Source organism: Amphiura filiformis, chromosome 5 (genome assembly GCF_039555335.1).
Source record: "Amphiura filiformis chromosome 5, Afil_fr2py, whole genome shotgun sequence".
Classification (NCBI taxonomy): Eukaryota; Metazoa; Echinodermata; class Ophiuroidea; order Amphilepidida; family Amphiuridae; genus Amphiura; species Amphiura filiformis.
The window spans coordinates 74877953-74891999 of NC_092632.1; the positions used below are offsets into that span (position 1 = coordinate 74877953).

Below are 14047 nucleotides of genomic sequence, written 5' to 3' on the forward strand. Positions count from 1 at the left end.
AACACCATTATCCTAGCAAAAAGAAGAGGCTGGATTGGAGGTTGGGTGGTCCAATTTCACTCTTTCCACCTTGGGTAATGGCCTTGACACTGACAATCTCATTCTTCACCTAAATTTTTATTCCTTATAAGTTTGTCAATACCAAAATTGACACCATTTTGATAGAGAAAAGTGAGGTTGATGTGGGAATGGGGCACACCGACATCACCTGGCTAATAATTACTTTGTCAGCAGAGATACTAAAATAAATACCCGGGATCGATACATGTGAATTTGCTATGCACCAGTTTGATATGAGAAGAAAATCTTTGGATTCGGGTAGAAAATGATGAATATCTCCCGTAAATGATTTCGTATAAAGAAACCAGATGTGGTTCCTTGCACTTGAATATATATTTTGAACAGATGTGACCATCCTCCACAACTGAGCCCGGATGTCGCCAGTGCCACTATTGAGATATGCTCCATTGAACTTAACAATAAACAATAGGAAAAAAGGATTTATTGACTGCTTTATTGATTTTTCACTACTTAAATGTCAAGTACTATAGACTTGGAATGTCAGGACGATGAATCTGGGAAAGCTAGACATTCTAACAAATGAATTAGAGAGAAATGATGTGCACCTAACAGGAATTTCAGAGATGAGATGGACAGGAAAAGGACATTTCACCACACTAAGTAAACACGTTGTTTACTATTCTGGTACAGAAAGTAAAAGAGAGCATGGAGTTGCTTTTGTAGTCAATGAAGAAGTCGCCAAATGTGTTCTAGGTTATAACCCGATAAATGAAAGAATTATTACCATTCGTATCCAAGGCAAACCAATGAATATGTCAGTAATCCAGGCATACGCACCCACCTCTGCATCAAGTGATGAAGAAATCCAACAATTCTATGACCAGCTACAACAGGCCATAGACAGCATTCACAAGAGAGACATTCTTGTCGTCACAGGTGACTTCAATGCTAAAGTTGGAGCAAGGAGTACCAATAAATATGTGATGGGCAGTAATGGCTTAGGAGAACAAAATGAGAGGGAGAGATGCTTGTTGACTTTTGCCAAGAGAACAAATTTGCAATCATCAACACCTACTTCAAACAACACCCAAGACGACTATATACCTGGTCATCACCAGATCAAAGCACCAGAAATCAGATTGATTACATCTTGGTACAAAGAAGATGGAAATCTAGTTTCATATCTCGAAGACCCTCCCAGGAGCGGACTGTGGATCTGATCACCAACTTCTGATATCTACCATGAAAATGAAACTAAGGAGGATCAGCGACAGCGAAAACCAGCCAGATTTGATGTAAGCAAGATCAATGACCAATACAGAGTGGAAGTTAAGAACCAGTTCCAGAGTCTAATGGAGACTGACTCCGAAGAATCTACTCCAGAAGAACTGTGGCAAAACATCAAGAAAGCAGTGACAGAAACAGCTCAAGGGACTCTTCCCAGATGTAAGAGCAAGAAAAACCCTGGCTCACAGAAGAGGTCTTCAAATTGGCTGATCAAAGAAGAAAGGTTAAAGCAAATGGTTTGAAGAACAAAGATCAACGTGGAGAGTATCGTGAGTTGAACAGGAAAATCCAGCAACAAATCAGAAGAGATAAAACTTCTTTCATCACCAAGAAATGTGCTGAAGTGGAAAAGGATAGTGTATCAGGCAACACCAAAGATATGTATAAAAATATCAAAGCACTGACTTCCAAACCTGTTCCAAGACTCAACGTACTGAAGGATGAAAATGGAACCATCCTAACGGAGGTTGAAGAAATTAAATCAAGATGGAAACAATACTGTGAAAAATTATATGCATCTCAAGAAGACAATGCAGAGGAGGAAGATGGGGTTGAAAGCGAAGACACTGACAGTGAACCAGAGATCCTGTTGAGTGAGGTTAACCAAGCAATGAAGAGGCTCAAGAATGGTAAATCACCAGGAATTGACAACATCCAGGCAGAACTGTTGAAAGAGAGTGAAGGGGAAGGTGTTGCAATAATTCACAGACTATGTAACAAGATTTGGCACAGTAAAGAATGGCCAGAGGACTGGAAAAAGGCTGTATTCCTACCTTTACCAAAGAAGGGAGACACAAGGGAATGTGCTAACAACCGCACCATCGCCTTAATTTCACATGCTAGTAAAGTCCTCCTCCATATCATTGCTGAGAGAATTAGAAATCATCTTGAGAATGAATTACCACCAGAGCAGGCTGGCTTTAGAAGGGAAGAGGGACAAGAAACCAAATTGGCAATTTGAGGAATTTAATGGAGAAAATAGGGAATTCCAGCAACCATTATACCTTTGCTTCATTGACTACTCAAAGGCATTTGATTGTAAAAGTGCATAGGCAGCTGTGGAGAATAATGAAAGAAATGGGGTTCTCCGAGCATGTGACTGACCTGATTTGCTCATTATATCACAACCAAGAAGCCACCGTTAGAACAGAGAGTGGAGACAGTGAGTGGTTCACTATTGGCCAAGGCGCTCGTCAAGGTTGCATTCTGTCACCGTACCTTTTCAACATATATGCAGAGTACATCATGAGGAGAGCATTTGTTGGTGTTACAGGTCAGGTGTCAGTCGGAGGACGAAAGATTAACAACCTCAGATACGCTGACGACACCACCCTTATTGCAAAGTCATCAGATGAGCTTCAGGACCTTTTAGACAGAGTAAAAGCAAGTAGTGAGGAATTTGGGCTGCATCTCAATGTCAAGAAAACAAAGATAATGATCTGTGGAGGAGATACAAATCAGCAAGTGAAGGTGAATGGAGAAGATGTGGAACAAGTTGACACTTTCAACTTTCTGGGATCACTTATAGACAATGCAGGGGGCAGTTCACAGGAAATCAGAAGACGCCTAGCCATGGCAAGATCATCGGCAATTGCGTTGACAGATATATGGAAAGACAGAGGTATTTCTAAAGCTACCAAGATTCAAATTCTGGATGCTCTGGTTTTCAAGATTGCCTTGTATGGCTGTGAAACGTGGGCGGTTGGAATGACAGATAAGAAAAAGATCATGGCGTTTGAAATGTGGTGCTGGCGGAAGATGCTGAGAATATCGTGGAAAGAACATAAGACCAACGAATTTGTAAGAAACCAAATTGGAGACCATGCTTCCGTGTCCCAAAAAATAGATCGGTTTAAACTGGCGTATTTTGGCCACATTTCTAGAAGAGATGGTGACAGCATTGAGAAGATAATTATGCAAGGTCACATAGAAGGCAGTCGTAGAAGAGGTAGACAGAAGCTTAGATGGACTGATGGAATTAAACAATTAACAGGCCTTTCTCTCGTCAGCAGCCCACCGTCTGGCTCAAGACAGAAGCTGCTGGAATACCATCATCAACAGGGTCACAAAGGGTCAGTCATGACCCATAGGACCACGACGACGACGACGACTATAGACATGATATACATCCTTTTAAAGCTAATTTCAAGCAGAATATTTTGGTTGAATATCTCAAAAATGATGATTGGCGACTTCAGGGCTCAGTTGTGCTGGATGGTCACAGATATGATAGTCGTTAGCTTGCGTCTTGAGAGAGTAGCTTGCGTCTTGAGTCAAAAACTGACTAAAATAATTCTGATTTAGGCCTATATGTGCCTAATTATATAGCGCAGTGTATAGGCCAATCGTGGAGGTAATCTAAAAGCATATGAATAATGGCGTACCATGATCGACTGACACACAGCGAGGTCAGTCACCGAGCTAATCGGGCTATTGTCAGTAGCCTTAGTCAGATGTCCTTCGCCCATTATGCGACTCAAAACTATTCAACAGGTCGAAGGTCGATACAAAATGGCCATGCGTGGCGGTGGATTCAACCTACCATGGCGATTTCTGCCATGAAGATATCGGGCGATGACACTGTGTGGGGTTGTTGGTCAGCCCATCCTCCTTTAACAGTGGTTGAATTTTAATCTACTCTTTATACTCTAATGTACTATACCATCAAATGTTCGATTTTCATAATTCTTACTTTAATATTTGCTAGCCTGTTCCCTTAATCATGGAAACAAATCATAGGTCTTTATCTATAAAAAAAACCTGTCTGAACAATGGTAACTTGCATGTTAAACAAATGAACTAAAATTGGCACCAAAATTAGTGCTAAAATGTCAAAACCTCAAACCATTTCTTACAATGCTTGCATTTAACCCGGGGGTTTTCTTTTAAAGTATATGTCATCTCATCACTATGATCATCACATGCTTTCTTCTCATCAGTATGTCCTTCTATACTGATTAGTTCCTCACGTTTATCAGAATTCTCTACCACATGAGTGTCCTCGTGTTTGTTCTTGTTAATCAACCTGCGGAATGTCTTTTCGCAATACCGGCAGCTATGAGGTTTTTCTCCTGTGTGTTTCATTTCATGTTCATTTTTCAGCTGTCCTTCGCAACTAAACCTCTTCTCACAAAATTGACATTTGTGAGGTTTTGCTTTTTCAACATGTGTTATTTCATGTGTTTGTTTGTCATTTTCATCACTAAATCTTTTCTCACAGCACTGACATTTGTGAGGATTTTCCCTCGCATGTTTCATTTCATGGCGGTACTTATCTCCCACCTTCCTGAAACTTTTTTCACAATAGTAACATTTGTGCAGCTTTAGTCTGAGATGTGTCCTTTCATGTGAGTGTTTGTGACTAGATCGAGTAAAACTCTTGTAACAATAGTTACACACAAACGGTTTTTCCCCAGTATGTACCCTCTCATGATTATTTTTGTCTCCAGCACGGAGAAACTGTTTTTCACAAAACAAACATTTGTGTTGTTTTTCCACTGAATGAGTCACTTCATGTGTTTTCTTTAATCTTATATCTGCAAATCTTTTCTCGCAAAACTGACATTTGTGAGGTTTTTCCAAGTGCATCTTTTCATGTTTATTTCTGTTTCCCCCTCTAGTAAATCTTTTATCACAATACTGACAAGCAAATGGTTTCTCTCCAGTATGTGTCCTCTCATGTTTAGTCCTGTCTCCACTTTGAGTAAATTGCTTGTCACAATATTGACATTTGTAAGGTTTGTTTTTCATATGGATCCTTTCATGAACAGTTTTGTGACCTGCTTGATTAAATCTCATATCACAATACTGACATTTGTGTGGTTTATATCCTGTGTGTATTATTTCATGCCTTTGCTTCTCGCCAAGACATCTAAAACTCTTCTCACAATATTGACAACTATGACTCCTCTTTCCATTGACTGCCATGATGCAACAGCTTCATCTGGAAGTCAGACAAAATATAGAATGTACATGAATTACTGCATTTTTCAAGACGTTCAAAAAAACTACCCGACTCCAAGATGAAAGGAGAGAAAAAAGCTGAAAAACAACCTTATTCTAGAAAAAACAAAACAAACTGAGCAAACATAGCAAAATTAAACAAACAGATTTTAAAACGATAACATGTTATATCGTGTTATCACGTCTCAAATGACTTATTTTGCGTTTATTAAAGTGGGTTTTACGGTACGGTAGATATCCGTTAATTTTGTGCCAAAGGGTCATGACCACATCTAGGCATGTTTAGCTATGTTTGGTATCATAACATTTCTAAAAGAATTATCTACATACTGTGCAATTTTTGTGACAACACTATTAACCCAACACAAGCCCGGAACACAAGTTATGGCAAATTCACAATGTTAAGTTACTTTTGGGACACCCTGTAGTTCCACAGCTTTTTTCTTGCTTCTTTGCTTTGAGATTGGCTTTGTAATGTAGGCAATGGGTGAGAGACTCAAAATACAATTCCGGAGGAAATCCTTCATCGCTTTCAGGTATAAGATAAATGCTTCTTCAAGGTAGCTATTTTTGTCTGTACAGCCTGGAAGGGGGTCCCAAATTTACAAAAAGTCAGTGTCAATAAAATTGAGAACCCCTATTTCGGCAACAAAAATAGTCAATGATAGTACAGCGTGTCCCAAAAGTAACTTAACATTGTGAATTTGCCATATCTCAAATATTTCCTACTTCATACCAAAATGGAGAAATTATTCACATATATTGATCTTTTAGAATTATTCTGATACCAAAAACAGCATTATTGATGACTCCTTGACCTTACTGTGCGACTGTACATATGTGTATATCAAACCCACAAAAGCAAGCTTTTGTGGGTTTGTTCTTTGGTCAAGCACATGAATGATGTGTGCTTCCCTCAACAATAGAGTTGGTTCACTCACTGCACACGCTACATTTAGGTATGAACATTCATGGATTACATGGCCTAGCGTAAGCGTGACTGCTGTTTTAGATTATAATTAGGATGAATTGACAATATTAAACTTAACTTTAAAACAGTTGAAGTGAAGATGAATTTCCTTTAGATCAACGGATTCTGATTCTTCGACAAAGTCGGACAAACTCACTCAAGCAAAGTTTAGGGAACATTTTAATGTAAATTATGCACCCAGCCGAAATGCAATCCAGCGACTAGTGCAGGAATTCCTATCAACTGGATCTGTTCATAATCTACCTCGGGCAGGACGTGGAAGAACAGGAAGATCGGCTACAAACATCGATGTCATATAAGAGTGGTGGCGAAAAGCCCAAGACGATCAGTACGTCGACTTTCAATGGAGAACAACGTACCGCGTACAACTGTTCATCGAATCCTCAGAAAAGATCAGATAAAACAGAAAATGAAGATTACGCATTGAAAACAAACAAACAATCAAACAAACATAGCAAAATTAAACAAAAAAGATTTGAAAACGATAACACGTTATATCGTGTTATCACGTCTCAAATGACGAGACTTATTTTGCGTTTATAAAAGTGGGTTTCACGGTACGGTAGATATCCATTAATTTCATACCAAAGGGTCATGACCACATAGGCATGTTTGGTATCATAACATTTCTAAAAGAATTATCTACATACTGTGCAATTTTTGTAACAACACTATTAACACAACACAAGTTATGGCCAATTCACAATGTTAAGTTACTTTTGGGACACCCTGTATTACACCCCACCACCACCACCGATATACCTTACCCCGTAAACAGGCTAAAATTGTATTAAAATCAGTCTTTTTGAATACCGTAAAATAAATGTGCAGTATCTGTGGTCATCTTGTGACACCCTACATTTTGGTCATCAAAAATTTTATGACACCCCCCTATTTTTCTTTCCAAAATTTATGACCCCAGTATATTTGGGAAAAAATATAAAAATGATAGCCCCTAAATATAAAAATGATAGCCCCTAAATAATTAACCTGTCCTTTTCTTGCCTTTGACACATGTGGCGTATTTTATTATTTATTTATAGTGTGATAGAAAGTCCAATGTGTAAAAATAATAATGCTCAAATATAATGAATAATGAAAGAGTCGCCTCATCCTTCGGGAAAAAAAATTGACAGGGAAACAGGAGATCATCTTTCAATAGCCTATCACGAACACTCACACGAATTGAAAGACTTGTCGCTTGTGACAAAACAAGAATGTCTAAGACCCCGTTTACACTAGGAAAAGTCGTACTTCAACAACGACTTTATTGAAGTCGAGTTCAGTCAAATTCAGGTCTAAACAGGTACAGTCATTGTTCAACTTCCAAGTACAACCGAAGTCGAGTTCAAAAGTTGTGTTCAACAATGCTCCTTCCTGAGCAGGGTCTTAGCTAGAAATTCAGGTTTGCCTGTCATTTGAATAAATTTGCCTGTCCCAATTTGACCTTTAAAACATTTACCAGACTTCTACAGCCCATTGGGGGTTCAAAGAGTTCAAATATGTGTTGCTATAACCTTGTTTTACAAACCTGGTCTACTAAAAAGGTCAATAGACTTTCTAAACACCTACAATTATAATGTAGTATCTGTCAAAGGCATTAATTTTGCCCGTCCCAGCAGCAAACTCTCCGTCTAAAATGACGGCCAGACGGGTGGCTAGCTAAGACACTGCTCCTGAGGTTCATCAAGTCGAATTCAATTCGACCTTGTCGTGGTTGAAGTGCGACTTTTCCTGGTCTAAACAGTCAGTCGAATTGAAACTTTTTCATGCGTGTCGCTGACCTGGCGAGGTGAATTTCCGGTCCGTTGATTTATCGGTAAGCAACGGCACTGTGATATCGATAAACAACAGCTCTTCTTGTGTATTTTTGTACATGTGCAGCATGAATCAGCATACAGTGAGTGTACATTCATGCACAAAGTGTCTGATCGTATCTTTTTTCAAGTTTTCCAGGAATAGTTTTTGCTAATTTTGATCGACCTGAAATTGAAATGGTTCGTAAGGTTGCCAACAACTTCAACAAACCATTAAACTCTGGGTTAAATGTGGACTGAAAACGAGGAACTTGATAAATGCTTTTTTTGATGACCACATACAGACTCAGAGTCTAATTCGTTCGGGCGCAGTAAAAACCTCAGAAAATGTTTGGTTTGGATGTTGAGGAATCTGAACATAAAAATGCCATAAATTTTCTTGTTTTATGTTTGAAATATTATATTCATAGATGCAAATTTCAGGATGTCAACCCTAGTTTTCAAGCTTACAAGAACATGGGGAAAGTTAAATTTGGCACAGAATATAAAATTGCAGAAAGCAAGGGAAAACTGGGTAATCCCTGATCTGTTTTTAATTGATTCACTTGTAACCAACATTATTTGTTTCATCTTACATGTAGTATACGATGGTGCTTATTCTGCCCACCCATGGTGGGGGGACCCAACGGTGGCCTTTGTGTCTGGTTTTTTAAAAAAGGATTTTTTTTCTTGCTTTGCTGGACCCCGGGTTCTGGACTACCACTACTTGTTTTTGCTTGTCTTTTTCATCACTCTTGGTAGTGTGCAGCATTATGCTCTTTTTAACAGAGGTATCCGTTGGGTCCTGTTGTCATGGTGGGGCAGTTTAAAAAAAATCTCATTGTCATACTCTGATTGCATCTTTGTATCTATCTTGGTTACCGTAATTAAGATGGGGTCTGGTGGACCATGCCTGTATGTTCTTTTTTCCTTTCCACCAGGCCCAAGTACAGGTGAATAAAAATGGAAAAAACAACAAAAATGTCTTTCTGATATCAAATAATTTTAATTTTTGAAATTCACGATATAATACAAATTTTATGACAAATAATTAAAATTTGATATTTTTCACATTTTGAGATATAACAGTCCTCGAGGGATGAAAAGCCGACGATCAATTGAAAATTTTGACCTTTTAAAAAAAAATTTTTTATGCCGCTCGACCAGTATAGCGTGCTCCTTGACCAGTATAGCGTGCTCCTCGACCAGTATAGCGGGCTCCTAGACCATTATAGCGGGCAAAACTCGCATTTATGAATGATGTGGCTTGCCATAAATTTCACGTTCAGCACAAGTGTTTATCCTTACTCAGGGTAGGGCAGGCATAATTATTTAGGCCGGACAAAAATTATTTGATTGGCGTAACCCGACCGACCCTAAAATATGCCCGACCCTAATTGAAATTTACAAAAAAATGTTTAAAATTATAAAAGTTCTGTCATTTTGAACTTGAAGCATATTGCAAAATTGTTTTTAAACATTATTATACTACGTGTAGGCCTATTTAAATATTATTAGGCCAAGTAACAACAAGAGCACCACTGGTGCTGTAGCTCATTTGTTATGGGTTATGGTCAGGAATACCATGCATAGCTATGTATAGCCATGCATAGCTATGTATATAGCCATGCATAGCTATGTATAGCCATGCATAGTTATGTATAGCCATATATAGCTATGTATAGCCATGCATAGTTATGTATAGCCATGCATAGACTATGTATAGCCATGCATAGCTATGTATAGCCATGGATAGCTATGTATAGCCATGGATAGCTATGTATGGCCATGTATAGCCATATGTAAAAATGTCATAGCCATGTATAGCTATGTATACAGGGCTGCCAACTTTGAAAAACACATTTCAGTATTCTCAAACCTCAAAATCACCATAGTGCTGTGATCAAGCAGAAATCAGCATTTTGAAAATATACTTACGGTTCTCAAGATATTTCTTTATTCAAGGTATTTATTTATTTGTACCTTTTGCTTGTCGAGTATCCTTTGATTTTATTTTGTTTAATACAGTTTTGTTTGTATATTTAATGTCTTGGATGCACCATCGGATAGATGAGTGCCACTGATGTAAAAGCAATTTCCAAATAAAAACTTGAAACTTAAAAACTACAACAATTTCATGGTAAATGCCATGCATAGCTATGTATAGCCATGCATAGTTATGTATAGCCATGCATAGCTATGTATGGCCATGCATAGTTATGTATAGCCATGCATAGCTATGTATAGCCATGGATAGCTATGTATGGCCATGTATAGCCATGTATAGCCATATGTAACCATGTCATAGCCATGTATAGTCATGTATAGCCATGTATAGCTATGTATACAGGGCTGCCAACTTTGAAAAACACATTTCAGTATTCCCAAACCTCAAAATCACCATAGTGCTGTGATCAAGCACAAATCAGCATTTTGAATATATACTTACGGTTCTCAAGATATTTATTTATTCAAGGCATTTATTTATTTGTACCTTTTGCTTGTCAAGTATCCTTTGATTTTATTTTGTTTAATACAGTTTTGTTTGTATATTTAATGCCTTGGATGCACCATCGGATAGATGAGTGCCACTGATGTAAAAGCAATTTCCAAATAAAAACTTGAAACTAGCCATGTATAGCTATGTATACAGCGCTGCCAACTTTGAAAAACACATTTCAGTATTCTCAAACCTCATTGCTCCCTTATTTCAAATATTTTTACCCGATGACCCTTTTTTTAAAATCTTATACTCAATGACCCCCTTTTTTCAAAATATTATACCCAATGACACCCTTTTTTTATTTTGTTTGTACCCAATGACCCCCTTTTTTAAATGACGCTTTGTACCTGATAGCCCGGCCTGATAGGCCCCTACTTCGCGACGCCGGTAGGCACATACCCGTCACTTCTAAAGTGTGTCCCTCCCCGGGACTATATTATAATAGATAGTGGCCAGCACATTTATAAAGGACTGATTACTCACTACAATCTTCACTCTTAAACTGTGTTTTTCTGAATGTGCTGATCATGTTGATTGCTAGTCGGAAACTCCTGCATGAAGCTATGGACATGGCATCTTACCTACTCCATTCTATAACAGTCTGCCCAGTGCCTTGTCTGTTTTCTCTTCAATCATTTTGTTGAATGTAATTTTATGAATCAAATAAAAAAGATAGAAAGTGACTTCACATAAGTTATTAAATTAATAAAGTAAGACAATTTATTTATAGTGCATGTCAAATGGGGTACATTGTTCAATACTATAGGCCTCCATGAATAAATTATGCCCATATTATAGCTAGGCCCTAAAAACTTTATTTTGTATCGGATTTTTCCCGTTGAAAAGACAAAACTGATGTTTATGATAGCAACCATTTCATCAATAACATTTTGAGTCATTTTTATCCATAAAACGACACAGGATATGATAGATAACTATACTTTCACATATAGGGTCCACATGATCACAGGTTGTTGAGAATCTGTGATATGATGAAGATTTTGATTCTATAGATCTGTTATCAACATGATATCACGCTGTTCAGTGGTCAAGGAGTATTAGGACCCCGGTCAAGGACACTGATATGACATCATAGGTGATGTAATTTTCTTCTGCTGACCATATGATGCTGTATATTAACTATTATTGTTACATTTAGGCCTATACCTAGAACTTTTAAAGTCATAATTAGTTCAAACATAACTTTGGTAATACTCGCTCGTTTTCATTCGTTGAAACGGCAAAACATACTTACTTTTCCTTACAAATCGAATAACAATAATTTTAAACATTCCATCTCAGAGAGGGGTTGTCACCCATATACTGATATACCAGGCACTGAAAAAGTGCTACTCACCTTGAGTAAATGTTTACATAACTAATTGGGTTTAGTGACTGGGTAGATGTGTGATAAATGAGTGAGATGTTTGTTCATAGTCAGGGTTGCCAACCAACAATTTGGTAGCCCAAATTGGGAGAATTTGAGACACTATTTGCTCATGGCTCGTGCACAGAAGTAAGGGCCTACACAGCACGAGCCCAATTGGTTTTTTATCTATTCACTTGCAGAATGTAAGGCACAGCAACACTGAAAAGCAAACATTGTAGCCGCACTGAAACAGTAAAGTTCAACATCTCTTTTACAAATTCGCCACGATCAAGGAGTTTGTACAGTGTTTGTAATATGAAAAGCACCACAAACAGTTTGCATAGGAGACTATTCCATGAAATTTGGTAAAACTTTTGTAAGAAAATGCTCCAAAATGATACTTTCTGTCCGAATTTTCTTAGCTAAATAAGTAACAATCCCAGGTAACAATCATGAACGATCATGCAAAGATCGCCGCCAAAAATTACCAGATCCATTGCTCAAACGATGTAGCAAGAGAAAGAAAAAAACATACAGAAAAATGGATCATGCCTAGAGTTCATTGCTTACGCAATGAGCTAAAAATAACATGTATATCGTCCCCGCCCTCACTGATTTTTGGAGATTTTCAAATATTTTTGTTATTTTTCCTATTTGCTCCCTAACTTTATTTCTAAAATTGTTGTGATGAAGAGACATGTTAGAAGTTCTTGGTTATCAAACACATTGTAAACACTTTCTTCAATCTAGGGGTAGGGCTTTGGGGAAATAACAAAAATATCTGGGGGCCTCCCCGATTTGATGATGTGTTGACAAACACTTTGCAATTGCGATTTTACACAGAAATGAATGGTAAAAAAATAACACAATAACAAATAATAAGGACCTCCCTCACCGATTTTTGAAAAAGTCCGGACGATATACACATGTTATTTTTGTTACTTGGCCTTATACTACGTGAATATTTTAGATCGGCGTCAGAAAAACTCGCCGTTCGGCGTGGTGTAAACTCGCCGTTCGGCATTGTGAAACTCTCTGTTCGGCATGGTGAAACTCGACCAGTATAGCGTGCTGCATGCTCGACCAGTATAGCGTGCTGCTCGGTACACCCATCGTATGTGTGAGTTACGGCTTTTCACAATCCTTATGGATTATATACCGGCTCCATACATTCGATGTATGTAGCTGCTCGGCCAGTATAGCATGCCGCTCGACCAGTAGGCCTATAGCGTGCTCCTCGACCAGTATAGCGTGCTCCTCGACCAGTATAGCGGGCTCCTCGACCATTATAGCGGGCAAAACTCGCATTTATGAATGATGTGGCTTGCCATAAATTTCACGTTCAGCACAAGTGTTTAACCTTACTCAGGGTAGGGCAGGCATAATTATTTAGGCCGGACAAAAATTATTTGATTGGCGTAACACGACCGACCCTAAAATATGCCCGACCCTAGACTTTTTTCATATACACTGTATTTTTGTAAAAAATTGAAATTTACAAAAAAAAATTTAAAATTATAAAAAGTTCTGTCATTTTGAACTTGAAGCATGTGAAGTGTTAGTACAAGGAACTTATACGATGTCCTCATTCCGAATTTTGAGCCATACAAGTTTACGTGGTGAACTAGTGAAGTGTCAACAATTAGGTATCCTAGGTGAATTCAAATTTGCCATCAAATTGCATCGTTTTATATATCAAATTAAAGCCCTTGAGTAAACTAAGCCAAAACTGAAAACCTTTTTTTCATAGCACTTTCCGTAGCAAAGTTACATCTTGTCAAAGATTGACTTTCATCAAAAAGATTCAGCTAGCAAAATTCCCCAAAACGGCATTTCGGGGGTGTTTCTAGATCTTAGTCTCATGGCGATGGCAGCTTTTTTTAATGGAACTGCTATCAAAATCCCTCTAAAATTCCATGTGCGACTTGATTATCACCATAAAAAATCATATATTTGGGTCAAGTGAAGTATAGAAAACATATTTATGTAGGTTTCCTTCACCCACCTATTCTCGAAAAAAAATTCAAATTTCTATGTATATGCATTGTGTTGGGGCCCCGGTCTCGGCGAATTTGCTGACTAGTAAATGTGTTAACTAAGGTTTGCCTAGGTTACCT

At 38.0% G+C, this 14047-nt stretch overlaps 1 protein-coding gene across 1 annotated transcript in view; it reads right to left on the reverse strand.

The window, feature by feature from the left end:
* The window catches only part of LOC140153697 (delta(24)-sterol reductase-like), a 60802-nt gene that overhangs the window by 46550 nt on the left and 205 nt on the right, over positions 1 to 14047 (reverse strand). The gene's annotated exons all lie outside the window — the stretch shown is intronic.